This window comes from Pelophylax lessonae (genome assembly GCF_965119305.1).
Source record: "Pelophylax lessonae genome assembly, chromosome: 4".
Lineage (NCBI taxonomy): Eukaryota > Metazoa > Chordata > Amphibia > Anura > Ranidae > Pelophylax > Pelophylax lessonae.
In genome coordinates, this window is record NC_138771.1 from 362383575 (window position 1) to 362399198 (window position 15624).

Sequence of the window (15624 nt, forward strand, 5' to 3'; positions counted from 1 at the left end):
AGAAAGAAAAATATTGGCCCCCAACCTCCCCTATAGCCAGTCAAACAAACGCCTAATAACACGCCTAAACACTAATATTGTAGTGGTCAGTGTAGTGGTTAGATAGGACAGTGTAGTGTAGAGGTCAGTGTAGTGGTTAGATAGGACAGTGTAGTGTAGAGGTCAGTGTAGTGGCTAAGTAGGTCAGTATAGAGGCCAGGTAGGTCAGTGTAGTGGTCAGGTAGGTCAGTGTAGCAGTTAGATTAGTGTAGTGGTGGGGGAGGTTAGTGTAGTGGTCAGTGTAATGATTAGGTAGGTCAGTGCAGTGGTCAGTACACTGGTTAAGTAGGTCAGTGTAGTGGTTAGGTAAGTCAGTGCAGTGGTCAGTGTAGTGGTTAGGCCCCTTTCACACATACGGTCCCATTCAGTTCATCAGTTCAGTCACGTCAAAATGTATCAGTTTTTCGTCCGTTTTTTGTCAGTTGTCATCCGTTTTTCGTCAGTTGTCATCAGTTTTTTGTCAGTTGTCATCCGTTGTCATCCATTTTTCGTCAGTTGTCATCTGTTTTTCGTCAGTTGTCATCCGTCTTTCAATTATTTTTCGTCAGTTGTCATCTGTTGTCATCCGCTGTCATCAGTTGTCATCCGTTTTCATCCATTTTTCATCAGTTGTCATCCGTTTTTCGTCAGTTGTCATCCATTTTTCATCCATTTTTCATCCGTTTTTTCCTCAGTTGTAATCTGTTGTCATCCGTTTTTAGTCAGTTTTCATCTGTTGTCATCCGTTTTCATCAGTTGTCATCCGTTTTCATCCGTTTTCCATCAGTTGTCATCCGTTTTTCGTCAGTTGTCATCAGTTTTTTGTCAGTTGTCATCCGTTTTTTACCCATTTTTAATCCGTTTTTCGTCAGTCGTCATCCTTTTTTCATCCATTGTCATCCGTTTTCATCCGTTGTCATCCATTTTTCGTCAGTTGTCATCCGTTTTTCGTCAGTTGTCATCCGCCTTTCAATTATTTTTCGTCAGTTGTCATCCGTTTTCATCCATTTTTCGTCAGTTGTCATCCGTTTTCCGTCAGTTGTCATCCGTTTTTCATCCTTTTTACATCCGTTTTTCCTCAGTTGTCATCTGTTGTCATCCGTTTTTAGTCAGTTTTTCATCTGTTGTCATCCGTTTTCATCAGTTGTCATCCGTTTTCATTCATTTTTCGTCAGTTGTCATCCATTTTTCTTCAGTTGTCATCCGTTTTTCATGCATTTTTCCTCAGTTGTCATCTGTTGTCATCCGTTTTTCATCCGTTTTTAGTCAGTTTTTCATCCGTTGTCATCCGTTTTTCATCCGTTTTTATCCATTTTTCGTCCGATCCATTTTTTTGACGGATGAAAAATAGGGTATTTATCCATTCAAAAAAATGGACATTGACGGAAGTGGATGAAAACGGATGTTAACTGATGATCATCCTTTGTCATCTATTTTTACATAGAGATACATTGATGTCCATTTTTTATCCGTCAACGGATGGATGAAAAACGGACAGCATGTGTGAAAGGGGCCTAAATTAGGTCAGTGTAGTGGTTAGTGTAATGGTTGGGTAGATCAGTGTAGTGGTTAGGTAGGTCAGTGTAGTGGTTAGGCTGGTCAGTGTAGTGGTTAGTTAGGTCAGTGTAGTGGTTAGGTAGGTTACTAAAGTGGTTAGTGTATTGGTTAGGTAGGTCAGTGTAAAGGTTAGTGTAGTGGTTAAGTAGGTCAGTATAATGGTTAGGGTGGTTAAGTAGGTAACTGTAGTGGTTAGATTATTTTCTTTTGGCTGACCCAACACACACCTAAAAAGAGAGAGTGTATGGAAGGATATGCAATGTATGGAGGGATATGCAGTGTACGGAGGGAAATACAGTGTATAGAGTGATATACAGTGTACAGAGGGAAATACAGTGTATAGAGTGATATGCAGTGGGCAGCCCAACACGCGCCTCGTAAAAGTTCAAGTCTCCAACAATCCTAAAGCTGGTCCAACACACACCAAAAATATAAAAATACTTGCCTCCAACCTCCCCTATAGCCAGTCCACAGCATGCCTAAGAAAAGTACCAGCTTCCAACCTCCACCTATAGCTGGTCCAACAAATGCCTGAAAACAAGTAGCAGCCTGAAAACCTCTTCTTTAGCTTATCCAACACTAACCTAAAAAGAAAGATACTGGCCTCCAACCTCCCCTATAGCAAGTCCAGCACACGCCCAATAAAAATTCAAGCCTCCAACCTCCATATACTGTAGCAGGTCCAACACAAACCTACAATATAAAAAAATACTGGCCTCCAACCTCCCCTATTGCAAGTCCAACACACACCTTAGAAAAGTATCAGCCTCCAACCTCTTCTTTTGGCCAATTTTACACTGACCTAAAATTAAAAATACTGGCCTCCAACCACCCCTATAGCCAGTCCAACACACGGCACCAACCTCTTCTTTTAGCCGATCCAACACACACCTAGAAAGAAAAATATTGGCCCCCAACAAACCCTATAGCCAGTCAAACAAACGCCTAATAACACGCCTAAACACTAATATTGTAGTGGTCAGTGTAGTGGTTAGATAGGACAGTGTAGTGTAGAGGTCAGTGTAGCGGTTAGATAGGACAGTGTAGTGTAGAGGTCAGTGTAGTGGCTAAGTAGGTCAGTATAGAGGCCAGGTAGGTCAGTGTAGTGGTCAGGTAGGTCAGTGTAGCAGTTAGATTAGTGTAGTGGTGGGGGAGGTTAGTGTAGTGGTCAGTGTAATGATTAGGTAGGTCAGTGCAGTGGTCAGTGCACTGGTTAAGTAGGTCAGTGTAGTGGTTAGGTAAGTCAGTGCAGTGGTCAGTGTAGTGGTTAGGCCCCTTTCACACATACGGTCCATTCAGTTCATCAGTTCAGTCACGTCAAAATGTATCAGTTTTTCATCCGTTTTTCGTCAGTTGTCATCCGTTTTTCGTCAGTTGTCATCAGTTTTTTGTCCGTTGTCATCCGTTTTTTTACCCATTTTTCATCCGTTTTTCGTCAGTCGTCATCCGTTTTTCATCCATTTTTCATCCGTTTTTCCTCAGTTGTCATCTGTTGTCATCCGTTTTTAGTCAGTTTTTCATCTGTTGTCATCCGTTTTCATCAGTTGTCATCCGTTTTCATCCATTTTGCGTCAGTTGTCATGCGGTTTTCGTCAGTTGTCATGCGTTTTTCATCTGTTTTTTACCCATTTTTCATCATCTGTCATCCGTTTTTCATCCATTTACCATCCATTTTTCGTCAGTTGTCATCAGTTTTCGTCAGTTGTCATCCATTTTCCATCCATTTTTCGTCAGTTGTCATCCGATTTTCATCCGTTTTTATCCGTTTTTTGTCGGATGAAAAAAAGGGTATTTATCCATTAAAAAAATGGACATTGACGGAAGCGGATGAAAACGGATGTTAACAGATGATCATCCTTTGTCATCCATTTTTACATAGAGATACATTGATGTCCATTTTTCATCTGTCAACGGATGGATGAAAAATGGACAGCATGTGTGAAAGGGGCCTAAAGTAGGTCAGTGTAGTGGTCAGTGTAATGGTTGGGTAGATCAGTGTAGTGGTTAGGTAGGTCAGTGTAGTGGTTAGGCTGGTCAGTGTAGTGGTTAAGTAGCTCAGTGTAGTGGTTAGTTAGGTCAGTGTAGTGGTTAGGTAGGTTACTATAGTGGTTAGTGTATTGGTTAGGTAGGTCAGTATAATGGTTAGGGTGGTTAAGTAGGTAACTGTAGTGGTTAGATTATTTTCTTTTGGCTGATCCAACACACACCTAAAAAAGAGAGTGTATGGAAGGATATGCAGTGTATGGAGGGATATTCAGTGTATGGAGGGATATTCAGTGTATGGAGGGATATTCAGTGTATGGAGGGATATGCAATGTATGGAGGGATATGAAATGTATGGAGGGATATGCAGTGTACAGAGGGAAATACAGTGTATAGAGTGATATGCAGTGGGCAGCCCAACACGCACCTCGTAAAAGTTCAAGTCTCCAACAACCCTAAAGCTGGTCCAACACACACCAAAAATATAAAAATACTTGCCTCCAACCTCCCCTATAGCCAGTCCACAGCATGCATAAGCAAAGTACCAGCCTCCAACCTCCACCTATAGCTGGTCCAACAAATGCCTGAAAACAAGTAGCAGCCTCCAACCTCTTCTTTAGCTTATCCAACACTAACCTAAAAAGAAAGATACTGGCCTCCAACCTCCCCTATAGCCAGTCCAACACACGCCTAATAAAAATTCAAGCCTCCAACCTCCATATACTGTAGCATGTCCAACACACACCTAAAATATAATAAAATACTGGCCTCCAACCTCCCCTATAGCCAGTCCAACACATGGCACCAACCTCTTCTTTTGGCCAATCCAACACACACCTAGAAAGAAAAATATTGGCCTCCGACCTCCCCTAGAGCCAGTCCAACAAACGCCTAATAACACGCCTAAACACTAATATTGTAGTGGTCAGTGTAGTGGTTAGTATGCTCAGTGTAGTGGTCAGGTAGGTCAGTGTAGTGGTTAGGTAGGTCAGTGTAGTGGTTAGGTAGGTCAGTGTAATGGTTTGATAGGTCAGTGTAGTGGTAAGTGTAGTGTAGAGGTTAGTGTAGTGGTTAGGTAGGTGAGTGTAGTTGTTTGGGTGGTTAGTGTAGTGGTTAGGCAGGTCAGCGTAGTGGTAAGATTGGACAGTGTAGTGGTCAGGTAGGTCCGTGTAGTGGTTTGATAGATCGGTATAGTGGTTAGATAGGACAGTGTAGTGTAGAGGTCAGTGTAGCGGTTAGATAGGACAGTGTAGTGCAGAGGTCAGTGTAGTGGCTAAGTAGGTCAGTATAGAGGCCAGGTAGGTCAGTGTAGTGGTCAGGTAGGTCAGTGTAGCAGTTAGATTAGTGTAGTGGTGGGGGAGGTTAGTGTAGTGGTCAGTGTAATGATTAGGTAGGTCAGTGCAGTGGTCAGTGCACTGGTTAAGTAGGTCAGTGTAGTGGTTAGGTAAGTCAGTGCAGTGGTCAGTGTAGTGGTTAGGCCCCTTTCACACATACGGTCCATTCAGTTCATCAGCTCAGTCACGTCAAAATGTATCAGTTTTTCATCCGTTTTTCGTCAGTTGTCATCCGTTTTTCGTCAGTTGTCATCAGTTTTTTGTCAGTTGTCATCCGTTTTTTTACCCATTTTTCATCCGTTTTTCGTCAGTCGTCATCCTTTTTTCATCCGTTGTCATCCATTTTTCGTCAGTTGTCATCTGTTTTTCGTCAGCTGTCATCCGTCTTTCAATTATTTTTCGTCAGTTGTCATCTGTTGTCATCCGTTTTCATCAGTTGTCATCCGTTTTCATCCATTTTTCTTTAGTTGTCATCCGTTTTTCATCAGTTGTCATCCGTTTTTCATCCTTTTTTCATCCGTTTTTCCTCAGTTGTCATCTGTTGTCATCCGTTTTTCATCAGTTTTTAGTCAGTTTTTCATCTGTTGTCATCCGTTTTCATCCGTTTTTCGTCAGTTGTCATCCGTTTTTCATGCATTTTTCCTCAGTTGTCATCTGTTGTCATCCGTTTTTCATCCGTTTTTCATCCGTTTTTAATCAGTTTTTCATCCGTTGTCATCCGTTTTTCATCCGTTTTTATCCGTTTTTCGTCCGATCCATTTTTTTGACGGATGAAAAATAGGGTATTTATCCATTCAAAAAAATGGACATTGACGGAAGCGGATGAAAACGGATGTTAACTGATGATCATCCTTTGTCATCTATTTTTACATAGAGATACATTGATGTCCATTTTTTATCCGTCAACGGATGGATGAAAAACGGACAGCATGTGTGAAAGGGGCCTAAATTAGGTCAGTGTAGTGGTTAGTGTAATGGTTGGGTAGATCAGTGTAGTGGTTAGGTAGGTCAGTGTAGTGGTTAGGCTGGTCAGTGTAGTGGTTAGTTAGGTCAGTGTAGTGGTTAGGTAGGTTACTAAAGTGGTTAGTGTATTGGTTAGGTAGGTCAGTGTAAAGGTTAGTGTAGTGGTTAAGTAGGTCAGTATAATGGTTAGGGTGGTTAAGTAGGTAACTGTAGTGGTTAGATTATTTTCTTTTGGCTGACCCAACACACACCTAAAAAGAGAGAGTGTATGGAAGGATATGCAATGTATGGAGGGATATGCAGTGTACGGAGGGAAATACAGTGTATAGAGTGATATACAGTGTACAGAGGGAAATACAGTGTATAGAGTGATATGCAGTGGGCAGCCCAACACGCGCCTCGTAAAAGTTCAAGTCTCCAACAACCCTAAAGCTGGTCCAACACACACCAAAAATATAAAAATACTTGCCTCCAACCTCCCCTATAGCCAGTCCACAGCATGCCTAAGAAAAGTACCAGCCTCCAACCTCCACCTATAGCTGGTCCAACAAATGCCTGAAAACAAGTAGCAGCCTGAAAACCTCTTCTTTAGCTTATCCAACACTAACCTAAAAAGAAAGATACTGGCCTCCAACCTCCCCTATAGCCAGTCCAGCACACGCCCAATAAAAATTCAAGCCTCCAACCTCCATATACTGTAGCAGGTCCAACACAAACCTACAATATAAAAAAATACTGGCCTCCAACCTCCCCTATTGCAAGTCCAACACACACCTTAGAAAAGTATCAGCCTCCAACCTCTTCTTTTGGCCAATTTTACACTGACCTAAAATTAAAAATACTGGCCTCCAACCACCCCTATAGCCAGTCCAACACACGGCACCAACCTCTTCTTTTAGCCGATCCAACACACACCTAGAAAGAAAAATATTGGCCCCCAACCTCCCCTATAGCCAGTCAAACAAACGCCTAATAACACGCCTAAACACTAATATTGTAGTGGTCAGTGTAGTGGTTAGATAGGACAGTGTAGTGTAGAGGTCAGTGTAGTGGTTAGATAGGACAGTGTAGTGTAGAGGTCAGTGTAGTGGCTAAGTAGGTCAGTATAGAGGCCAGGTAGGTCAGTGTAGTGGTCAGGTAGGTCAGTGTAGCAGTTAGATTATTGTAGTGGTGGGGGAGGTTAGTGTAGTGGTCAGTGTAATGATTAGGTAGGTCAGTGCAGTGGTCAGTGCACTGGTTAAGTAGGTCAGTGTAGTGGTTAGGTAAGTCAGTGCAGTGGTCAGTGTAGTGGTTAGGCCCCTTTCACACATACGGTCCATTCAGTTCATCAGTTCAGTCACGTCAAAATGTATCAGTTTTTCATCCGTTTTTCATCAGTTGTCATCCGTTTTTTGTCAGTTGTCATCAGTTTTTTGTCCGTTGTCATCCGTTTTTTTACCCATTTTTCATCCGTTTTTCGTCAGTCGTCATCCTTTTTTCATCCGTTTTCATCCGTTGTCATCCATTTTTCGTCAGTTGTCATCTGTTTTTCGTCAGTTGTCATCCGTCTTTCAATTATTTTTCGTCAGTTGTCATCTGTTGTCAACCGTTGTCATCAGTTGTCATCCGTTTTCATCCATTTTTCGTCAGTTGTCATCCGTTTTTCGTCAGTTGTCATCCGTTTTTCATCCATTTTTCATCCGTTTTTCCTCAGTTGTTATCTGTTGTCATCCGTTTTTAGTCAGTTTTTCATCTGTTGTCATCCGTTTTCATCAGTTGTCACCCGTTTTCATCCGTTTTTCGTCAGCTGTCATCCGTTTTTCGTCAGTTGTCATCAGTTTTTTTTGTCAGTTGTCATCCATTTTTTACCCATTTTTCATCCGTTTTTCGTCAGTCGTCATCCTTTTTTCATCCGTTGTCATCCGTTTTCATCCGTTGTCATCCATTTTTCGTCAGTTGTCATCCGTTTTTCGTCAGTTGTCATCCGTTTTTCGTCAGTTGTCATCCGTTTTTCATCCTTTTTTCATCCGGTTTTCCTCAGTTGTCATCTGTTGTCATCCGTTTTTCATCCGTTTTTAGTCAGTTTTTCATCTGTTGTCATCCGTTTTCATCAGTTGTCATCCGTTTTCATCCATTTTTCGTTAGTTGTCATCCGTTTTTCGTCAGTTGTCAATCCGTTTTTCATCCTTTTTTCATCCGTTTTTCCTCAGTTGTCATCTGTTGTCATCCGTTTTTCATCCGTTTTTAGTCAGTTTTTCATCTGTTGTCATCCGTTTTCATCAGTTGTCATCCGTTTTCATCCATTTTTCGTCAGTTGTCATCCGTTTTTCATCAGTTGTCATCCATTTTTCATCTGTTGTCATCCGTTTTTCATCCGTTTTTCGTCAGTTGTCATCCGTTTTTCATCCTTTTTCATCCGTTTTTCCTCAGTTGTCATCTGTTGTCATCCGTTTTTCATCCGTTTTTAGTCAGTTTTTCATCTGTTGTCATCCGTTTTCATCCGTTTTCATCCATTTTTCGTCAGTTGTCATCCTTTTTTCATGCATTTTTCCTCAGTTGTCATCTGTTGTCATCCGTTTTTCATCCGTTTTTAGTCAGTTTTTCATCCGTTGTCATCCGTTTTTCATCCGTTTTTACCGGTTTTTCGTCCGATCCATTTTTTTGACGGATGAAAAATAGGGTATTTATCCATTCAAAAAAATGGACATTGATGGAAGCGGATGAAAACGGATGTTAACTGATGATCATCCTTTGTCATCTATCTTTACATAGAGATACATTGATGTCCATTTTTCATCCGTTTTTCCTCAGTTGTTATCTCTTGTCATCCGTTTTTAGTCAGTTTTTCATCTGTTGTCATCCGTTTTCATCAGTTGTCATCCGTTTTCATCCGTTTTTCGTCAGTTGTCATCCATTTTTCGTCAGTTGTCATCAGTTTTTGTCAGTTTTCATCCGTTTTTTACCCATTTTTCATCCGTTTTTCGTCAGTCGTCATCCTTTTTTCATCCGTTGTCATCCGTTTTCATCCGTTGTCATCCATTTTTCGTCAGTTGTCATCCGTTTTTCGTCAGTTGTCATCCGTCTTTCAATTATTTTTCGTCAGTTGTCATCCGTTTTCATCCATTTTTCGTCAGTTGTCATCCGTTTTCCGTCAGTTGTCATCCGTTTTTCCTCAGTTGTCATCTGTTGTCATCGGTTTTCATCCGTTTTTAGTCAGTTTTTCATCTGTTGTCATCCGTTTTCATCAGTTGTCATCCGTTTTCATCCATTTTTCGTCAGTTGTCATGCGTTTTTCGTCAGTTGTCATCCGTTTTTCGTCAGTTGTCATCCGTTTTTCATCCGTTTTTCCTCAGTTGTCATCTGTTGTCATCCGTTTTTCATCCGTTTTTAGTCAGTTTTTCATCTGTTGTCATCCGTTTTCATCCACTTTTCGTCAGTTGTCATCCGTTTTTCATCCGTTTTTCATCCGTTTTTCCTCAGTTGTCATCTGTTGTCATCCGTTTTTCATCCATTTTTAGTCAGTTTTTCATCCGTTGTCATCCGTTTTTCATCCGTTTTTATCCGTTTTTCGTCCGATCCATTTTTTTGACGGATGAAAAATAGGCTATTTATGCATTCAAAAAAATGGACATTGACGGAAGCGGATGAAAACGGATGTTAACTGATGATCATCTTTTGTCATCTATTTTTACATAGAGATACATTGATGTCCATTTTTCATCCGTCAACGGATGGATGAAAAACGGACAGCATGTGTGAAAGGGGCCTAAAGTAGGTCAGTGTAGTGGTTAGTGTAATGGTTGGGTAGATCAGTGTAGTGGTTAGGTAGGTCAGTGTAGTGGTTAGGCTGGTCAGTGTAGTGGTTAGTTAGGTCAGTGTAGTGGTTCGGTAGATTACTAAAGTGGTTAGTGTATTGGTTAGGTAGGTCAGTGTAAAGGTTAGTGTAGGGGCTAAGTAGGTCAGTATAATGGTTAGGGTGGTTAAGTAGGTAACTGTAGTGGTTAGATTATTTTCTTTTGGCTGACCCAACACACACCTAAAAAGAGAGAGTGTATGGAAGGATATGCAATGTATGGAGGGATATGCAGTGTACGGAGGGAAATACAGTGTATAGAGTGATATGCAGTGGGCAGCCCAACACGCGCCTCGTAAAAGTTCAAGTCTCCAACAACTCTAAAGCTGGTCCAACACACACCAAAAATATAAAAATACTTGCCTCCAACCTCCCCTATAGCCAGTCCACAGCATGCCTAAGAAAAGTACCAGCCTCCAACCTCCACCTATAGCTGGTCCAACAAATGCCTGAAAACAAGTAGCAGCCTCCAACCTCTTCTTTAGCTTATCCAACACTAACCTAAAAAGAAAGATACTGGCCTCCAACCTCCCCTATAGCCAGTCCAGCACACGCCCAATAAAAATTCAAGCCTCCAACCTCCATATACTGTAGCAGGTCCAACACAAACCTACAATATAAAAAATACTGGCCTCCAACCTCCCCTATAGCAAGTCCAACACACACCTTAGAAAAGTATCAGCCTCCAACCTCTTCTTTTGGCCAATTTTACACTGACCTAAAATTAAAAATACTGGCCTCCAACCTCCCCTATAGCCAGTCCAACACACGGCACCAACCTCTTCTTTTGGCCAATCCAACACACACCTAGAAAGAAAAATATTGGCCTCCGACCTCCCCTAGAGCCAGTCCAACAAACGCCTAATAACACGCCTAAACACTAATATTGTAGTGGTCAGTGTAGTGGTTAGTATGCTCAGTGTAGTGGTCAGGTAGGTTAGTGTAGTGGTTAGGTAGGTCAGTGTAGTGGTTAGGTAGGTCAGTGTAGCAGTTAGATTAGTGTAGTGGTGGGGGAGGTTAATGTAGTGGTCAGTTTAATGATTAGGTAGGTCAGTGCAGTGGTCAGTGCACTGGTTAAGTAGGTCAGTGTAGTGGTTAGATAAGTCAGTGCAGTGGTTAGATAAGTCAGTGCAGTGGTAAGTGTAATGGTTAGGCCCCTTTCAAACATACGGTCCGTTCAGTTCATCAGTTCAGTCACGTCAAAATGTATCCGTTTTTCATTTGTTTTTCATCCATTTTTCATCTGTTTTTCGTCAGTTGTCATCCATGTTTCGTCAGTTGTCATCCGTTTTCGTCAGTTGTCATCCATTTTTCGTCAGTTGTCATCCGTTTTTTTGTCAGTTGTCATCCGCTTTTCATCTGTTTTTTACCCATTTTTCATCATCTGTCATCCGTTTTTTATCCATTTACCATCCATTTTTCGTCAGTTGTCATCAGTTTTCGTCAGTTGTCATCCATTTTCATCAGTTGTCATCCATTTTCCATCCATTTTTCGTCAGTTGTCATCCGATTTTCATCCGTTTATATCCGTTTTTTTGTCGGATGAAAAATAGGGTATTTATCCATTAAAAAAATGGACGTTGACGGAAGCGGATGAAAACGGATGTTAACAGATGATCATCCTTTGTCATCTATTTTTACATAGAGATACATTGATGTCCATTTTTCATCTGTCAACGGATGGATGAAAAACGGACAGCATGTGTGAAAGGGGCCTAAAGTAGGTCAGTGTAGTGGTCAGTGTAATGGTTGGGTAGATCAGTGTAGTGGTTAGGTAGGTCAGTGTAGGGGTTAGGCTGGTCAGTGCAGTGGTTAAGTAGCTCAGTGTAGTGGTTAGTTAGGTCAGTGTAGTGGTTAGGTAGGTTACTATAGTGGTTAGTGTATTGGTTAGGTAGGTCAGTATAATGGTTAGGTTGGTTAAGTAGGTAACTGTAGTGGTTAGATTATTTTCTTTTGGCTGATCCAACACACACCTAAAAAAGAGAGAGTGTATGGAAGGATATGCAGTGTATGGAGGGATATTCAGTGTATGGAGGGATATTCAGTGTATGGAGGGATATGCAATGTATGGAGGGATATGAAATGTATGGAGGGATATGCAGTGTACAGAGGGAAATACAGTGTATAGAGTGATATGCAGTGGGCAGCCCAACACGCGCCTCGTAAAAGTTCAAGTCTCCAACAACCCTAAAGCTGGTCCAACACACACCAAAAATATAAAAATACTTGCCTCCAACCTCCCCTATAGCCAGTCCACAGCATGCCTAAGCAAAGTACCAGCCTCCAACCTCCACCTATAGCTGGTCCAACAAATGCCTGAAAACAAGTAGCAGCCTCCAACCTCTTCTTTAGCTTATCCAACACTAACCTAAAAAGAAAGATACTGGCCTCCAACCTCCCCTATAGCCAGTCCAACACACGCCTAACAAAAATTCAAGCCTCCAACCTCCATATACTGTAGCATGTCCAACACACACCTAAAATATAATAAAATACTGGCCTCCAACCTCCCCTATAGCCAGTCAAACACACGGCACCAACCTCTTCTTTTGGCCAATCCAACACACACCTAGAAAGAAAAATATTGGCCTCCGACCTCCCCTAGAGCCAGTCCAACAAACGCCTAATAACACGCCTAAACACTAATATTGTAGTGGTCAGTGTAGTGGTTAGTATGCTCAGTGTAGTGGTCAGGTAGGTCAGTGTAGTGGTTAGGTAGGTCAGTGTAGTGGTTAGTTAGGTCAGTGTAATGGTTTGATAGGTCAGTGTAGTGTAAAGTGTAGTGTAGAGGTTAGTGTAGTGGTTAGGTAGGTGAGTGTAGTTGTTTGGGTGGTTAGTGTAGTGGTTAGGCAAGTCAGCGTAGTGGTAAGATTGGACAGTGTAGTGGTCAGGTAGGTCCGTGTAGTGGTTTGATAGATCGGTATAGTGGTTAGATAGGACAGTGTAGTGTAGAGGTCAGTGTAGCGGTTAGATAGGACAGTGTAGTGCAGAGGTCAGTGTAGTGGCTAAGTAGGTCAGTATAGAGGCCAGGTAGGTCAGTGTAGTGGTCAGGTAGGTCAGTGTAGCAGTTAGATTAGTGTAGTGGTGGGGGAGGTTAGTGTAGTGGTCAGTGTAATGATTAGGTAGGTCAGTGCAGTGGTCAGTGCACTGGTTAAGAAGGTCAGTGTAGTGGTTAGGTAAGTCAGTGCAGTGGTCAGTGTAGTGGTTAGGCCCCTTTCACACATACGGTCCATTCAGTTCATCAGCTCAGTCACGTCAAAATGTATCAGTTTTTCATCCGTTTTTCGTCAGTTGTCATCCGTTTTTCGTCAGTTGTCATCAGTTTTTTGTCAGTTGTCACCCGTTTTTTTACCCATTTTTCATCCGTTTTTCGTCAGTAGTCATCCTTTTTTCATCCGTTGTCATCCATTTTTCGTCAGTTGTCATCCGTTTTCCGTCAGTTGTCATCCGTCTTTCAATTATTTTTCGTCAGTTGTCATCTGTTGTCATCCGTTTTCATCAGTTGTCATCCGTTTTCATCCATTTTTCATTAGTTGTCATCCGTTTTTCGTCAGTTGTCAATCCGTTTTTCATCCGTTTTTCCTCAGTTTTCATCTGTTGTCATCCGTTTTTCATCCGTTTTTAGTCAGTTTTCATCTGTTGTCATCCGTTTTCATCAGTTGTCATCCGTTTTCATCCATTTTTCGTCAGTTGTCATCCGTTTTTCATCAGTTGTCATTCATTTTTCATCCGTTTTTCCTCAGTTGTCATCTGTTGTCATCCGTTTTTTCATACGTTTTTAGTCAGTTTTTCATCCGTTGTCATCCGTTTTTCATCCTTTTTTCATCCGTTTTTCATCCTTTTTTCATCCGTTTTTCCTCAGTTGTCATCTGTTGTCATCCGTTTTTCATCCGTTTTTAGTCAGTTTTTCATCTGTTGTCATCCGTTTTCATCCGTTTTTCGTCAGTTGTCATCCGTTTTTCATGCATTTTTCCTCAGTTGTCATCTGTTGTCATCCGTTTTTCATCCGTTTTTAGTCAGTTTTTCATCCGTTGTCATCCGTTTTTCATCCGTTTTTATCCATTTTTCGTCCGATCCATTTTTTTGACGGATGAAAAATAGGGTATTTATCCATTCAAAAAAATGGACATTGACGGAAGCGGATGAAAACGGATGTTAACTGATGATCATCCTTTGTCATCTATTTTTACATAGAGATACATTGATGTCCATTTTTTATCCGTCAACGGATGGATGAAAAACGGACAGCATGTGTGAAAGGGGCCTAAATTAGGTCAGTGTAGTGGTTAGTGTAATGGTTGGGTAGATCAGTGTAGTGGTTAGGTAGGTCAGTGTAGTGGTTAGGCTGGTCAGTGTAGTGGTTAGTTAGGTCAGTGTAGTGGTTAGGTAGGTTACTAAAGTGGTTAGTGTATTGGTTAGGTAGGTCAGTGTAAAGGTTAGTGTAGTGGTTAAGTAGGTCAGTATAATGGTTAGGGTGGTTAAGTAGGTAAGTGTAGTGGTTAGATTATTTTCTTTTGGCTGACCCAACACACACCTAAAAAGAGAGAGTGTATGGAAGGATATGCAATGTATGGAGGGATATGCAGTGTACGGAGGGAAATACAGTGTATAGAGTGATATACAGTGTACAGAGGGAAATACAGTGTATAGAGTGATATGCAGTGGGCAGCCCAACACGCGCCTCGTAAAAGTTCAAGTCTCCAACAACCCTAAAGCTGGTCCAACACACACCAAAAATATAAAAATACTTGCCTCCAACCTCCCCTATAGCCAGTCCACAGCATGCCTAAGAAAAGTACCAGCCTCCAACCTCCACCTATAGCTGGTCCAACAAATGCCTGAAAACAAGTAGCAGCCTGAAAACCTCTTCTTTAGCTTATCCAACACTAACCTAAAAAGAAAGATACTGGCCTCCAACCTCCCCTATAGCCAGTCCAGCACACGCCCAATAAAAATTCAAGCCTCCAACCTCCATATACTGTAGCAGGTCCAACACAAACCTACAATATAAAAAAATACTGGCCTCCAACCTCCCCTATTGCAAGTCCAACACACACCTTAGAAAAGAATCAGCCTCCAACCTCTTCTTTTGGCCAATTTTACACTGACCTAAAATTAAAAATACTGGCCTCCAACCACCCCTATAGCCAGTCCAACACACGGCACCAACCTCTTCTTTTAGCCGATCCAACACACACCTAGAAAGAAAAATATTGGCCCCCAACCTCCCCTATAGCCAGTCAAACAAACGCCTAATAACACGCCTAAACACTAATATTGTAGTGGTCAGTGTAGTGGTTAGATAGGACAGTGTAGTGTAGAGGTCAGTGTAGTGGTTAGATAGGACAGTGTAGTGTAGAGGTCAGTGTAGTGGCTAAGTAGGTCAGTATAGAGGCCAGGTAGGTCAGTGTAGTGGTCAGGTAGGTCAGTGTAGCAGTTAGATTAGTGTAGTGGTGGGGGAGGTTAGTGTAGTGGTCAGTGTAATGATTAGGTAGGTCAGTGCAGTGGTCAGTGCACTGGTTAAGTAGGTCAGTGTAGTGGTTAGGCCCCTTTCACACATACGGTCCCATTCAGTTCATCAGTTCAGTCACGTCAAAATGTATCAGTTTTTCATCCGTTTTTCGTCAGTTAACATCCGTTTTTCGTCAGTTGTCATCAGTTTTTTGTCAGTTGTTATCCGTTTTTTTACCACTTTTTCATCCATTTTTCGTCAGTCGTCATCCTTTTTTCATCCGTTTTCATCCGTTGTCATCCATTTTTCGTCAGTTGTCATCTGTTTTTCGTCAGTTGTCATCCGTCTTTCAATTATTTTTCATCAGTTGTCATCTGTTGTCATCCGTTGTCATCAATTGTTATCCGTTTTCATCCATTTTTCGTCAGTTGTCATCCGTTTTTCGTCAGTTGTCATCCATTTTTCATCCATTTTTCATCCGTTTT